We start from the raw sequence: 14,385 nt of genomic DNA, 5'->3' as shown, positions 1-14,385 counted from the left end.
AATGAGAGAATCTAATACACAACAGAAAAATGTCACTACTAATAATATTTGCATGAAGTTAAATAAAGCAACTGTAAAAGAATGTCAGACAGTTGTTCTTTAATAAGACACAATTTCACAATGAAATTATGTTGTTAATTTTGTTACATCATTGGGTGAATCCTAAATTACTCCATAATGATGCAAGGCGTCATTTATAATTCTAACTTGGTATCTCACTCTACTCTGAAAAGAGACCTTATTAAGGGATCTGCATTTTATTTGAAACAGGTTAAGTATACCTGAGCAATAATAAAAGGTATAAACACCTCTGGTAATATGGGAAAAGTACACTATCACCATTATCTGCACAGTGTCATTTCTTAAAAAGATTTCAATTAGATCGAACTATACCTGCTCTTAGAGGAAGCTATAAGGATTTTATTTGCTACTGTCTCAAATACACAAACGTACAAATTATGTAGAAAAAACAGCTTTCAAAGTATGATTAAAAAAAACAAAACAACCTTCCAAAAGCAAGCTCCTTTCTCCTACCACCCCCATCTGTCTTTTTAACAACACCTTAAGAGAGTATCCTGAGAAAAATAACCTTTGAGGTTTTAAGAGATAAGGAAAAGGAGAAAATGGTTTTGGACATTATCAACTCAAAACTGAATCCAGAACTCTCAGTTACAAAAGTCAACAGCTACACAAGTCAACAGCTACACCTCTCAAGTATCTTGCTACAAGAAAATATTATTTTTCTAAACAACAATAACAACAACAAATCATATTGATTTTTAGAGGAATAATCTTTGATTTTAGGGAAAATAGTGTAAGGTAGAGAGATGAAGTCAGGAAGTCCCATTTAAAGCTTTAAGGGGAACAGACTTAACTCCACTGAGTCTGAGTCCAATCATTTGCTAATGTTAGATAAAGGAAAGATTTACAGTTAAGGAAATCTAACTTTGTTCAGGGGAAATGCAAGATACAGATTGTCCCATGCCTCTGCCTAGCTTACGTTTAGAAGACACAGACCTAGATTCTTCAACTTCAGCGTTCATCAGATTCCCAAGCATACATTTTTCTGTAGCTAACATCATATGTGGTGAGTTCTCTATAGCTCAGTCTTTAAACATCTTTTACTGGCTCTAGTAGTCAGTTTTGTCCAATGCTTACCAAGATATTCAAGGAAATATTAATTTTTATTCTACTATAGAAAACTGTGGAAAACTGTACTTAAAAGATTTCATTTACTCTATGAGCTAAATTTTTACTCAGAGATTAAAATAATCAAGCAGAAAAGCCTCTTTTATCCTAAACAATTATATATAGAGAATTGTACATATTTGATTAAATTAGAAAAAAACCTTTTTATCTTTAGCAAAGGGTGGCTTAATGTGGATATTGAAACTATTATTCTTCAAAACTGTTGACTTTTAAGAGAGCATTTCAGGAATCATTCCCTCCCCCACCCCATCCCCCATGCACACACTCTATCCCACTCACACTGAACCAGCACTGCTGACCCACTACCCATAAGGAAAACAAAAACATTAGGCATGCACAGCACAGGCTTATATTTAGGCAGATTTTGAATTTAAGACTACACACTCTGAAATGGCATCTTGAAAGAGAAAGAAAAGTACATCTACACATGTAAACATATACTCTTCTTAGATGACTTCCAAAATGCACAAAAGGTAAACATTTAGTAACTCTGAAAGTAAATGGGAAGCTAAGCATTACTAACAACACCAAAACAACAACAACCACACACACACACAAAAAAAAAACAAAATAATAACAAACTACAGCTAAATGGCTGATTTACAATACTTTTTAAGTTTGTGATTTTCATCCTTTGTCATAGTGTTCTGTGTCATAATCTGTTCATCAAGCATAAAGGCCTTCCCTGTGTCTATTCTCACAGGCACCAAGGCTCACAGTCCACATACATTCATACAGGTACACAAGCAAACACACAGAAAACACCACAGTGAGCTGATCATACAAGTTTCTCTATGAGGAATTTAAATTATTTTCCTAATTCTGACCTATTTTTATGTAATTTGCTTTTATTTCTTTTAGTCCTAAATGTTTTGCATCACTTAAAGTCTCCTTAGATGCAAATCTACTTGGAAATGGGCTCTTGCCAAAGCAGCAATCTAACACATCTATGTGGTTCAATAGCCATTTATCAATTGATCATTATCTCTATCTGTTTTATTAACTCTTTTTTCACTAGAGGGAAAAACCTAAAGCAATCTAACCTTTCACAGCATGCATGTACATACACACAACTCAAGGAAAACCCGGATTGGTGATATCTAAATTTTAAAGTGGGGCACAAGTTATTAGATTCTAAGGTTAGTGAAAACACACTCTGTTCCAACCACAAGAGAGCCACCCAGTCAGAAAAGTGCTTCAGAAAAACATCTCGAAAAGTGTTCTGCAGAGACAAGCAGCATCTCTGTCAGACAAGAAAGGAACTTTTCAGTGTGAAAAAAACAAAAAAAAAAAAAAAAAAAGGATTGCACATAAAGAGTTGCTTACTGGGCTTATGTTGATTGCATTTAAATCTCAGCTTACTGGATCAGTAGTTATCAGGGTCCCTCTGCAGGATGTCAAATACACCTTATTCAAATACATTTCTCCTATCTAAAACTGGCTGATAAAACTGTTTACCAATTAAATGTTCAAGAGCAGGGCTTTATGCACTTTCTTGGGCAATTGTTATTTCTAAACTTGTGGCAGTTTACAGCCTTTAAAGTAGTTTTATTTCATTACCAAACATTTTAAAATCTACCCCAAAGTATTCAGTTTCCGCGAACTCTTACATACAAAAGAGCAGTTGCAGTTATTTTAAACGAGTGGGGCAAGACCAATCTTTAAACAACTGCCATCTACTTAACATCCCAGTATATTTGTTAGTACTACTTTGGTGCTGCATGGAAGATAAACTAACTCTTGCTTTGTATGGGTTTGGGGTAGACTTCTGAAAAGAGGAAAGTTTCTGGGTTGTTTCCCCTTTGCCTCCACTTAACCCTCGCTTCCCCGCGGAGCCTGAGAGCCTGCAATTGTGCAAGAGGAGCCTGGCACGCAGGGCGCAAATCACCGAGCACTGCGGGTGATTAATGATCCGTCTGCTGCTGCCCTGGCGCTCTCCAGGCAGCTCTCCCTGCAGGGCAGCAGCGGAGCTGCCAGTGGCTGAGCAAGAAGCTGCTCTGGGAGAACGCAGGGGCCGCGCCCAGTGTGAGTGCACCATGCCAGGCGGTGGGCGGCAGGTGGCGGGCAGGTGACAAGCCGAGCTGGCTGTACCGGGGACAGGGGAGCACAGGGGAGAGCGAAGGCACCGAGCCACCGAGAGCCGGAATGGAGGCCGAGAGCAAGCCTGAGTGCAGCCTGCCGCCCTTCTGCTTGACCCGGCCGGCAGGGAAGCCTGCACAGCCTCGCTCGGGTCTGAGTCCAGCTGCTCCAGACACCAGAAGTCAAACCCGCTGCTGTGAGGGGCCCGCGCTTTATGACTGTTCAGTTGCAAGACCTACTTCGAGACAGCAGACACTTTGACCAAGTCTTTCACAGTCAGAAAGATACATTTGTTGAGTGGCCTTTTCTCTTTTTCGCGGGAAACAAAGAAATAAATTAAGGCAGGGCTCAGGCTGCACAAGGTGAAACTTTGCAACAAATGCCTTTGCTTTCTCTAACTTCGATGTCCTTTCTCCCCTTTTCCTTAAAGAGCCCTTGGGGAAGCCATGAAGTAACACTGCACATTCCAGTAACACAGAAATGACAATATATATATTTTTTTAATTTCAAAAACATTTAGAAAGAAAAGTAGCAGGAAGAAAAGGGCACATAACAACTCGAGGTTTCTTTAAAAAAAAAAAAGAAAGAAAAAGTAACTTACCTGTTGGGACATTCTGAATAAGAGGTTAGTATCAGCGTTTTGCCATGTCCCCATGAACCCTGGTCCAGCCGCAGTCGTTCTGGTTCCGAACTGCATGGAGTTGTCAGTACAGGAGTCTCTTAAAGTCAAGTCTCTTGCCCTCTTTGGCTCTCTGTCTCTCTGTGTGTCTCTTTCTCTCACATCCACTTCTGCCTCTTCTGACTGAAAAGTGAAGGTGGATTTTTTGAGCTTCTTGGCAGCCAGTAGCAGGAGTACAGTGTAGGTAAGAAGCTGGCTGAACTGTGCATTTCATTCAGGAAGGGGGAGATCTGGGGGAGGGGGGGTCAGAGCTTCCTTCGCACCTTCTGCACAGATATCCCTATCATTTATGCATAGATTGTGACTCCCCTAGCTTGCCTCTGCTCAGTTTCACAGCTGCCTGTCAGGTGCGCAGGCAGCACTAGAGACCCAACGATCAGCTTCAAAACCTCAGCCACTGCATGTCATTGGACAGCAGAGCTAGGAGTCAACTGCACTGTTCCACTGTCAGGCACCAAATGACACTGTACTAACCCCCCTCCAGATACACAGATAGACACACACACTGGTGCATACTCCACGGACTGCCACGATCACCACCCACAAGGCCAGGGAAAGCCAGGGCTCCTCCCTGGGAATTTTTGCCAACAATGCTTTCTGCTGGAACATGTTATATCCAGCACCAGTCCTTTCTTTAACACTTGCAAAACTATGACACTTAAATATTTTTAATTAAACTGGAAGCAAGTAAAGATTCATCTGGAGGAGAACATAAAGTTTGCTTAGTGGCTTTTTAAATATTAGCTGCCACAAGTCACACCGTAATGCTGGGGCTATTTATAACCACATATAAACTCATAGGGAAAATAATATACAGAGATTTGACCTTATATTATAAAGGGTGAACAAGCAAAGCTACCAGTTAAACATGGAAGATGTACACTAAACATATGCAAAAATAAATATATATCACTTAATACCCAGCACCTCAGGCCATTAATTACCAAATGGAAGGTTAAGTAAAGAGAACTGAAGGAAGAGAAGAAAAATGAATACCTTTTCTTAAAGCTCACATGCAGAATAAAATCCTTTGTTAAAGTTCTCAGGTAAGACATCTACATCAACCTTTTAAATCATAAAAAAGGGCAAAAGATGAAGAAAAAAAGAAACCTGTCCTATTTCAGGCAAAAAGTAATGCATATAAAAATGCCATTTTTCATTTAGGACGTCTATGGAAAATTCTATAATGTTTCCCTGCCTGATGAAATATAACCCTGATAGCAGGTCATATTTTTAATTAAACCAGTTTTAAAACAAAACAACCATTTGTTAGATAGTATTTATCTCCCTTATTTATGGAAAAAGCAGAACTGAACAAAATCCGCTGTACATAAACACTGTAACTTCAAAATGGAAAGCTAAATTCATGCCATCTCATAAAAGTAGTCAGCAGGAAAAAGCCATCCTTCCTAAACTTAAAATGTAAGGAACATTAATCTTCAGCCACTTACAAATACTGAGGACAAATGTAGCACTCTGTTCGCTCCTTCTTAACGGAAGAATAACAATAAACCTTCCTCTCAGAAACAACAAAAGAAACAGAAAAGCGTTTCGATGGCAGCCTGTGTCATTAGTGGACAATGAGAAAAGATGAGCAACCGTACACTATGTTGACACAAATGTACCTTCCCTTCTAGAACTGACATCTCCTGAAAGCTTTTCTGTTAAACTTCCCTCCAGTTCACCACCATTAAGCACAAAAAAGTCTCAAAAGAAGCAAATTCAATATCTGAAAGGAGACAAACAAGAACCCAAAGAATTGTTGCCTTAAAATATATTAAGTCTACCTGTGGTCAATAAAAATATTCTTTCGAGGGGGGGGGGCGGGAAAAGCCCCTATGAGTCAATTGTCAACGGTGACTGTACCTTTACTATTACCCACTTAACTCCCTCTAAAATTTGCTAGCCTCTTGATTTCTGAAGTGGCACTCAGTGCCTCAGTCAAGCTGCCTGCTCAGCTCCTGACCTTCCCACTAATGGCTGTTATTTGTGGGAGGCTTAAGGACACTGTCAACAGCAAGCTTCCTCCTTGCTCCCCTCAAGCACTGTTGTATCCTCTGCCTGCAAGTTCTCTCTGGCCTCTTCTGCTTCCTCTCCCTCTCTCCTAGTCCTTCCCCCTCCTTCCCCACTCTCCCTCACTCCCTCTTCCTATTTTTCCAGCCCCACCCCTTTTTCTCAGTTCTGAGATCCTCTTCTTTCCCAGGTATTTCCCCTAACCCCCACACATGCGGGCATGAACGAACGAACACACACACACACACACACACACACACACACACACCATACCACACCACACCACAAGACAAAAATCAATTTTCATGCAGCAGCAAGCACCTGCAGTAATAGACTCTTTTATTAAAACTGTTATTCTACAAGACTTGAAATTCCCCAGGGATCGGGCCATGTCAAAGCCGATATAATTAACTAGAGGCTCAGCAACGGATCAATTACCAGACAAGCAAGTGATAGTGAAATCAATGAAAGATCATCAGCCACATTATCAGTGTTGCAACTCATTAGGGCAAAACTGAGAAATGTGCTCAACGCGAGCCCAAGCAAGGTGGCATTACAAAACAAAGGGCTAATTTGGAGACCCTGCTGTGAACAATCTGTAACTGAATTAGCCCTTTTCCCCCCTAAACTTCACAGCTCCATAATTAAATGTGACAGACTGAGAGAAGCAGTTTATTAACACACCAAACCCAAGTTTTTTTAGTTCATAAACTCTCTCCTAGAAAATCAATACAGTCTGTACAGGGTTATCAGGTTGACTAGCTAATACATCCAAATCTGCTATGCCCAGCCACAGTCCTCTGACAAAATGCTACCCAGAGTATGCAAACCAGTCTCTCTGACTGCAAGGTCTAACCGAACAAGTCTGCAGCAAAACTATTACCTAAATATTCCTGCCGTAGCCACGCCTTAAAAACATCAGGATAGGTCTGGAGAGATGGCTCAGCAGTTAAGAGCACTGAGTGTTCTTTCAAAGGTCCAGAGTTCAAATCCCAGCAACCACATGGTGGCTCACAATCATCCTTAATGAGATCTGATGCCCTCCTCTGGGGAGTCTGAAGACAGATACAGTGTACTTACATATAATAAATAAATAAATCTTTAAAAAAAAAACCATCAGGATAGCCTCGTAAGATTCACAAGAAAAATCACAACAATTACACAGTACTGTACCTCCTAGATGGATTTTGTCAAACAAAATTTTAGTTAATTCCTAAAATCAGTTAAAAAAAAAAAGTAAAAGCTTCATTATAACAACAGACACCAGTCCAAAGAGTTAGCTATATATAAACATGCTAAAGTACAAACCTTGAATGTTTATGTTTTGTTTATTATGTTTAAAACCATTTTTTAATAAATTTTAGAACATAAAATTCTGACTCCTATAGAAAGTCCCAAAATATGTTATGTGAACTTGCCATCCATTTCCATAGGGAAATGTAGAACCTTGATGCTTTTCTAGCCAGTAAGAGACTTGAATTGTTTTTTAGAGACTCAGGTCAATGACTAACAACAAAACCAAGGCACCAAGACATCTCCTGAGGCTTTCCATTGGCTTAACATTCTGTAGATTACAAAATAACCCTCTGAAATCCTTTGTATCCAAGTTATTTACAACTAGGCCATGGGGATAAACATCGTTTTCACAATTATTGTTTTCTTCCTGATTCAAAGTCATGTACTTCAGATTAGGGGATCACAAATCTGAAAGGTCACGTGACGCTCCTCACAGTCCCTGAGACTGAGAGTTAGGCTGTGTACACTGAGAGGTCCACCAAGGAGCTCTCAAGGTCCTGAAGAAACTGTAGAACTAGGAGTAACTAGCTCTTCTTCATAACACACAGCAGTAACACACACACACACACACACACACACACACACACACATACACACATACAACTCTGAAATACTTTTACAACATTAACATAAGACCAGGAGAGTGGACAAGGTAAGCAGCTCTGGAAATAACTAATGATGTTTTAACACTTACAATGTTTATTTATTTATTTATTTATTTATTTATTTATTTATTTATTTATTAAAAAAAAAACCTGTACTATTAACATGCCATCAGTATACTCAACTGGCTTCAAATTCTAAATCCTAAATGTTAATTTTAAAAAATAGTTTAAATTCAATTTACAGATGCTACAATTACACATTTGTTTTTATCTGGTATTTATCAAACATTTCACCAGTCATGCTTCTAATAATATTTTTTAAAGTTAAGCATATATACTAACCCTGCACTAACTGCACACTTTGGATAGTAATTAAAAGTTGTAATTACAGGAAATTCATACTTTTGAAAACCTTTTTGCACATAACTACACACTGTGCATGTACCCTCAATGAGATCCAATTAGTTACAAAGAATTTGCATTTCAGTTAGTGTAGGATAACAAGACTACAGAGAGGTGCAGTGCAATCCCACCAACAGAGGAAGGCAGTGTGTTCTTTCCTGTTCGCTCTGTAAGCAGTAATTCCCACAAGTGATTGCTTAGAATGTTACTATCTTTTTAATATTTTGTAGTGAGGTGAATTTGGGTCTTTTCTTTTATTTTCTCAAAAATTACACAGTGATGGAAAAGTTAGTCACAGTTACTGACTACTGACAGGCCAAAGAATGCTCTTTTGCATATACTTTTGGAATAAACTAGTTTATTTATTGTGTTGCTTTTTGTTTGTTTGTTTGTTTGTTTATGGGAATATAACCCATCATTTCTTTATATATATTACAATTATTTTTTTTTAAAGACAGAGTATCATCATGTAGCCCTGGCTGGCCTGGAACTCACTTTATTGACCAGGTTGATTTCAAAAGATCTGCCTGCCTCTGCCTCTCCAGTGCTAGGATTAAGGGTGTGCTCCACCATACCCAACTTTACTTTTCTTCACTGGATTTAATTTCTTCAAAACACAGGGCTTTCTTAAGGTCATTCTGTGACTGGGAACATAGCAGCTATATAAAGGTCGTGGTTCTGTGCTAAGAAACTCAGGCCCTGCACTAAGAAAGCACTTGAAGGCTTTCTTTCTTTCTCTCTCTCTCTCCCTCCCTCCCTCTCTCTCTCTTTCTTTTTTTTCAGTTTTTTTTCCTCCCTAGTTAGAGCTACAACGTAAATCCTGAACAAATATAAAATAAATGTATGGCTTGTGCACACAGTTTAAGAAGCATCCGCAGGACTACTGACAGCTTACAGAACCGCACCTGTGACTCCCTGGGCCTGTCAGTTCTCCCGCTGTTAGCAGACTCTGTAATCTGTAATGACAGTGTACTGGCCTTTGCTCTTCCTTCAGTCACAATTTACTTCCAAAGCTTGGTTAAGTACAGACCTGGGTTAAAGATCAGTGGTTTTTCATGTGACACACGCTGGTATTCATCTAATGGCTTGTCAAGACAAAACTGTCCCTGTTCTTGCCAAAATAATAAAAATGATGCTTCACATCGCATGACAATCAGCACTTCCTCGTGGTGGGACAGCTCGAGCTTTCTGTAACTCATCTATTTTATAGAAAAAAATATTGCTAACTGGCTATCCACTCTCAGTGTACAGAATCAGGTTGCCATCCTCAAATCTCTTTCCTTCTCAGAACTCTAAGGCAGCCTGTAAACTAGTCACTAATGACATGCGACCTTAACATATAAAGGAATGCTGAAGCTCAGGTTCCTAATGCATTAAGGCACATAACTTAATATATGCAAATTATGCAGGAGCAGCAGGCTGGTCTCAGTCACAGAGGTGGGGCAGGCAACTGAGGAAATGTCATTTTTCTTGAGAACGAAGTGTAGGACTTGCTTTGCAACATCTGTTGGTTTGTGTGGAATGCTAACAGATGTGTTAAGTGGGAAAAAAAGGAGAAAGAACTAATGAAGGAAAACTCCTCTGAACAGATATTTCCCTCACTTCCATACTCCTAAGGAAGAAGGTTGACAGCCACCCTTTCCCCTAGTGAAGCCTGCCACCCTTTCCCCTTGTGAAGCCTGACACCCCTACTTTATTGTGCCATTTCTTTTCAGACACAAAGTTAAGGAGGAACAAATTTGGTTCAATATAAAGAATAGGAAAAAGTAAAGCTAATAATAATTTCAATTTTAAATTTTAAATAATAATTTCAATTTTAAATTTTAATTTCCACTTTTTTGTTTGCTTTATAATTGTATAGTTATCTATGTTTATACAATTTGATGAGAGGACAGTAAAATATTTGTTTCCCTTAACACATATAAACCCAAACATAATGAGTACACAAGCACATCTATGTGCACTCTGTGGAGAAAAGAAGAAATGACATTTAAAAGTACTTCTTAAGATCAAGAGCTGCTTGGTTGATAATGTTGTTCATTTGAAATGTAAATAAGTAAAATAACCAAAAAAGATCATAAAAATAAAAAATGATAAATAAAAGATCAAGATCTGAATTATCTTTTCGGTTTTGTTTGGTTGTTACAGGTGTTTTTGTTTGTGCTTTGTATCGTTTTGTTTTTGAGACAGGGTTTTTTCCACATAGCTCTGACTGTCCTGGAACTTACTATGTAGCTCAGCCTGGCCTCAACTCGAACTCACAGAGATCTGCCTGCCTCTATGAATTATCTTCCTTAATGTAAAGATACTCATTGTTACAATTAAGATTCACCTAATATTTACACCTAAATCTTTGCTTGCCAACTGATTTCCAATTTCTTTCTTTCCATTTCGATCTCTGTAAGAGATGGACAACTGTGTCTCGATTGCCAATGTTCCCAAACAGTAACATCTGGTAATCATGGGTCCTCATGTTTAAATTTTAAGGAACCAGGAAAATTTTTCTTATTTAGCAATTGTTTTTCTTGTTTCAGTTTATTCGGTGACTGAGCTGCAAGTAGCAGACTGACATGTATGTAGCAGTCTTTAATTCAGGTTAAAAGGATGACGCATGGCAGGGGGTACATGGGGGTACATGGTGGTTCAGATTTTAATCCCAGCCCTTGGGAGGCAGAGGCAGGCAGACCTCTGTGAATCCCAGGCCACTTTGATCTCTATAGTGAGTTTCAAAGCAGATAGGAGTGAGATCCTATCCTCAAAAAGATATATGATTCATGCACGCCAACAACTAAATGTAACCAAGTGTCATATGTAAACGATCTAAACTACACAGTCTATTACTCTTTCTATTAAAATCTTTATGGTAAGAATTTAGGTTTAGAGTCCATGAATTAGCTAATTTAAAATTAGCTTAAAGGGTCTTTATGAAAAGGAGAAGAAAAATCTAAATTCATGTTATCATCTTTGATTGGCATCTCAATCCTTCTCCTCCAAGAGTCTGTGTTAGAATTCACTTGTTCCTTCATATTTATAATATTCATATATAACTATATATAAATGCCAGATGGCTTTGACAACCTAGTTGGACATTTCAACATATAGTAGCTTCAGCCAAAACAGCCCAAAGATTCTGAGGAATAAGACCATTGTTCAATTTTTAAGTAAGAGTACCCATGCCTTCATTTATAGTCAGCTTTCTGCCAAACCATTATAGACATACTAAATACTCAGATGTGAACTCACAGGAACACCAATCACATCAGTGCACGAAACATATATAACAGCTGCTATGCACTGAGAGAAGAAAATGGTGACCAATACTGACAGAGAAAACCTTATGCAGTAAAAATATCTTTATGTGACCAGAAAAGGAACACAAGCCCCTTAAACAAGGTTCGAGCTACTTCAGAGAGTGACATTAACATTCCACTTAGGAAAATATTGCCTAAACGCTTTACTGAAAAGGAGAAAATGCTCCAATTGACACTTGTCTAACTTGCCTGAGATGCTGTGTCTGACACCCTAGTCAGGGCTGAGCACCGGAATACACTTCCAGGAAATGTTAAAAGGCTATAATCCATGGATGCAAAAGATCAGAAAATGGACAGATGTGGTTAGGTACAGTAGATCAGGTAGCTTACAAAATGCTAAGGAAATGAGAATCCCTTGGAATCAAGATTCACATTTCAAAAAAGCATCTTCAGTCAGTACAAATCTTATGCCTACAAAAGATCAAACATTTTCCTATTTTGTTTTGATCTAAAAAGTAAAAAAGTGACTTTAATTTTTTTGTGTGTACAAGCAGTGACAAAAGCTGTCTTATTATCACAAGCTTCAGTTGATGTCCTGTGAGAAAAATCTTCTGAAAGAATCAGTGGTATCTTTCCTTAAATGACTATGAGGATAAAAATAAAAAGCAAAAGCAAAAGACAAAAACCCAACAGGCTGGGGCACGGAAGTGCACTGGGGAATTACTTTCATATGACCACGAAAGTTGTGGGATTGTAAAGATAATATTAATGCTTTTATTTACTTCCTTCTAAAAACTGTAGCCTGAGATGCTGGCAGCTCTAGTAAAAATGTCACAGTAATAGTTTAAATTACTGTCAAGAAGGAAGATTGAGATTCACTTCTGCACAAGAAAACCCTGTTACAAGGCTCAATACACACAAACACACACAAACACACACATACATACATACATACAAACACATATACAAGTACTCACAAACACACACACATACATACATAAATACACACAAACGCACACATACATGCACAAACACATGCACACATACTAACAAACACATATACAAGAACATACACACATATACATACATGCATACATACACAAACATACACAAGCCCTTACAAACTACTTAGACACAAAAACATGCTTACACACAAAATCATGCATATGCCCACACAAACATACATTTAAGTGAAAAATATTGATGCAAAGAAAATTTGTATGATTTCTGGATTGTTTTTCAAATTAAAAAAACTTAAATGGGAGAGTGGGGGCCTTTGGTGTAGGACCTCGGCTGGACGCAAGCAGGCAGGAAGCTTTTCACACACAACTGCACTGTCTGTCCATCAGCTGATGTCCTGGTTATGATCATCTTAGGGAAACTCATTAGTCTGCACGTGTATGTGTGTGTCTCTGTGTGTGTGTGTCTGTGTGTGTGTTACATATGTGTTACATTTCAATTCTCAAAGATTACTACCCTAACACATCCATTTTAAAAACAGTGACAATTAGAATAAATCTTCCCTAGAACTATGTGTAATAAATGAAAAGGGGAAAAGGGGGATGAAATAAAAGAAGACACTTTATCACAATCAAAATCATTCGAATTATTGCCACAAAATTCTATTTCATGCAGTATCTTCTGAGGTTAAAACCTGTTGAGAAGCAAGTAAACACATTCATTTCCTAGCGTGCGCATGAGGGTGAAAGACAGTAAGAGGGTGGAACAAAGAATAATTATGTGGGAACAAACCTCAATAGGACAGTCAGAGAATGTGAGCATATTTAAGTGACTTAAATAAGAAAGAACAACATACCTCAAGTTGAGATGGATCAACTCCACAGCATGGGACTTTAAAATGTGCTTGCCAGTCCTGGTCACCAAGCCTGCCTTCTGATTTGTAACTGAGGCAATTTGGAGGCGGGGGAGGGCACAAAATGTGCCTGTTGAGAGATTAGAAGAGGAAATTTTATATAGTCTGCAGGCAGTATTTTACAGAAATCCTGGTTGCATCAAGATACTTTATCTTAAAAACTACAGATATAATATACTCCTCTGACCACTCAAACACTTGTAAAAAAGAGTTAATTACTAAGGTGTATAGCAACCAACAGTTAAATATATGAACCATAAGAAAACAACAATGAGGAATAACAGAATAGCTCACTGAAGGGTGACAGGACAGGGGAGCCACTCAGGGCTTCTTGAGTGCAAGCCTGTGTGCTAAGAAGCCAAACCAGCATTGCACTTAAGATTCTTTCTTTAAGGGGGAACTGGACAGTCGGGTGGGTATCTGACACCGGGGCTGCCAAACACAAGTTCTACCACTGAGTCACACTCCAGTCAATACCCCAACTTACTCCATTTTCTTCTACTAATCATCAAGAAAATCATTATAAAACTTTTTACTCACTGTTGAAGAACTATTTATCAAGCTTCACATACCAAGTACAAGAAGCTGTGGGGACACCAAAATAAGACATGATCCCTGCTCACAGGTTTATAATCTACTACAGAATAAAAGCCATGCATGAAAACGACCTAACATAAATAGAGATAGTGTTAAGGCAAGCACAGTAGATCCTTATGATTTAGGGAAGGATGCCTTCCCACTGATATGTGAAAGAAGCATCTAAGAAAAGGCTGCCTTTGTTCTAGGCCCTGAGAGACCACCAATATTCCTCTAGAGAAGTGATCTAGTTTCACTAGGGCGCAGGGAGGATGATGGATAAAGCAGTAATAAATGGGAAGATGCGTGGGTAATGGAACTATGGGTAAGAGTCCCACAGTCCACTCAGTTGCTATTCTGTTATCCACCAAGTGATCAGCCAACTCTACAAAAAGACAACCT

General features: G+C 38.6%; 1 protein-coding gene across 4 annotated transcripts in view; it reads right to left on the bottom strand.

Moving 5' to 3' along the window:
- The window catches only part of LOC127669152 (ubiquitin-conjugating enzyme E2 G1-like), a 97,597-nt gene extending 84,131 nt beyond the window's left edge, over positions 1–13,466 (bottom strand). For all 4 annotated transcript variants that reach the window (XR_007974324.1, XR_007974322.1, XR_007974323.1 and 1 more), the window contains exons 1-2: positions 13,351–13,466; positions 3,890–4,090 (exon numbers count right to left, since the gene is read on the bottom strand). The gene's annotated coding sequence lies outside the window, so the exon portion shown is untranslated. The remainder of the gene's footprint in view (positions 1–3,889; positions 4,091–13,350) is intronic.
- Positions 13,467–14,385: the final 919 nt, after the last annotated feature.

Source organism: Apodemus sylvaticus, chromosome 19 (genome assembly GCF_947179515.1).
Source record: "Apodemus sylvaticus chromosome 19, mApoSyl1.1, whole genome shotgun sequence".
Classification (NCBI taxonomy): Eukaryota; Metazoa; Chordata; class Mammalia; order Rodentia; family Muridae; genus Apodemus; species Apodemus sylvaticus.
This window is presented reverse-complemented; position numbering and strand designations above follow the sequence as displayed.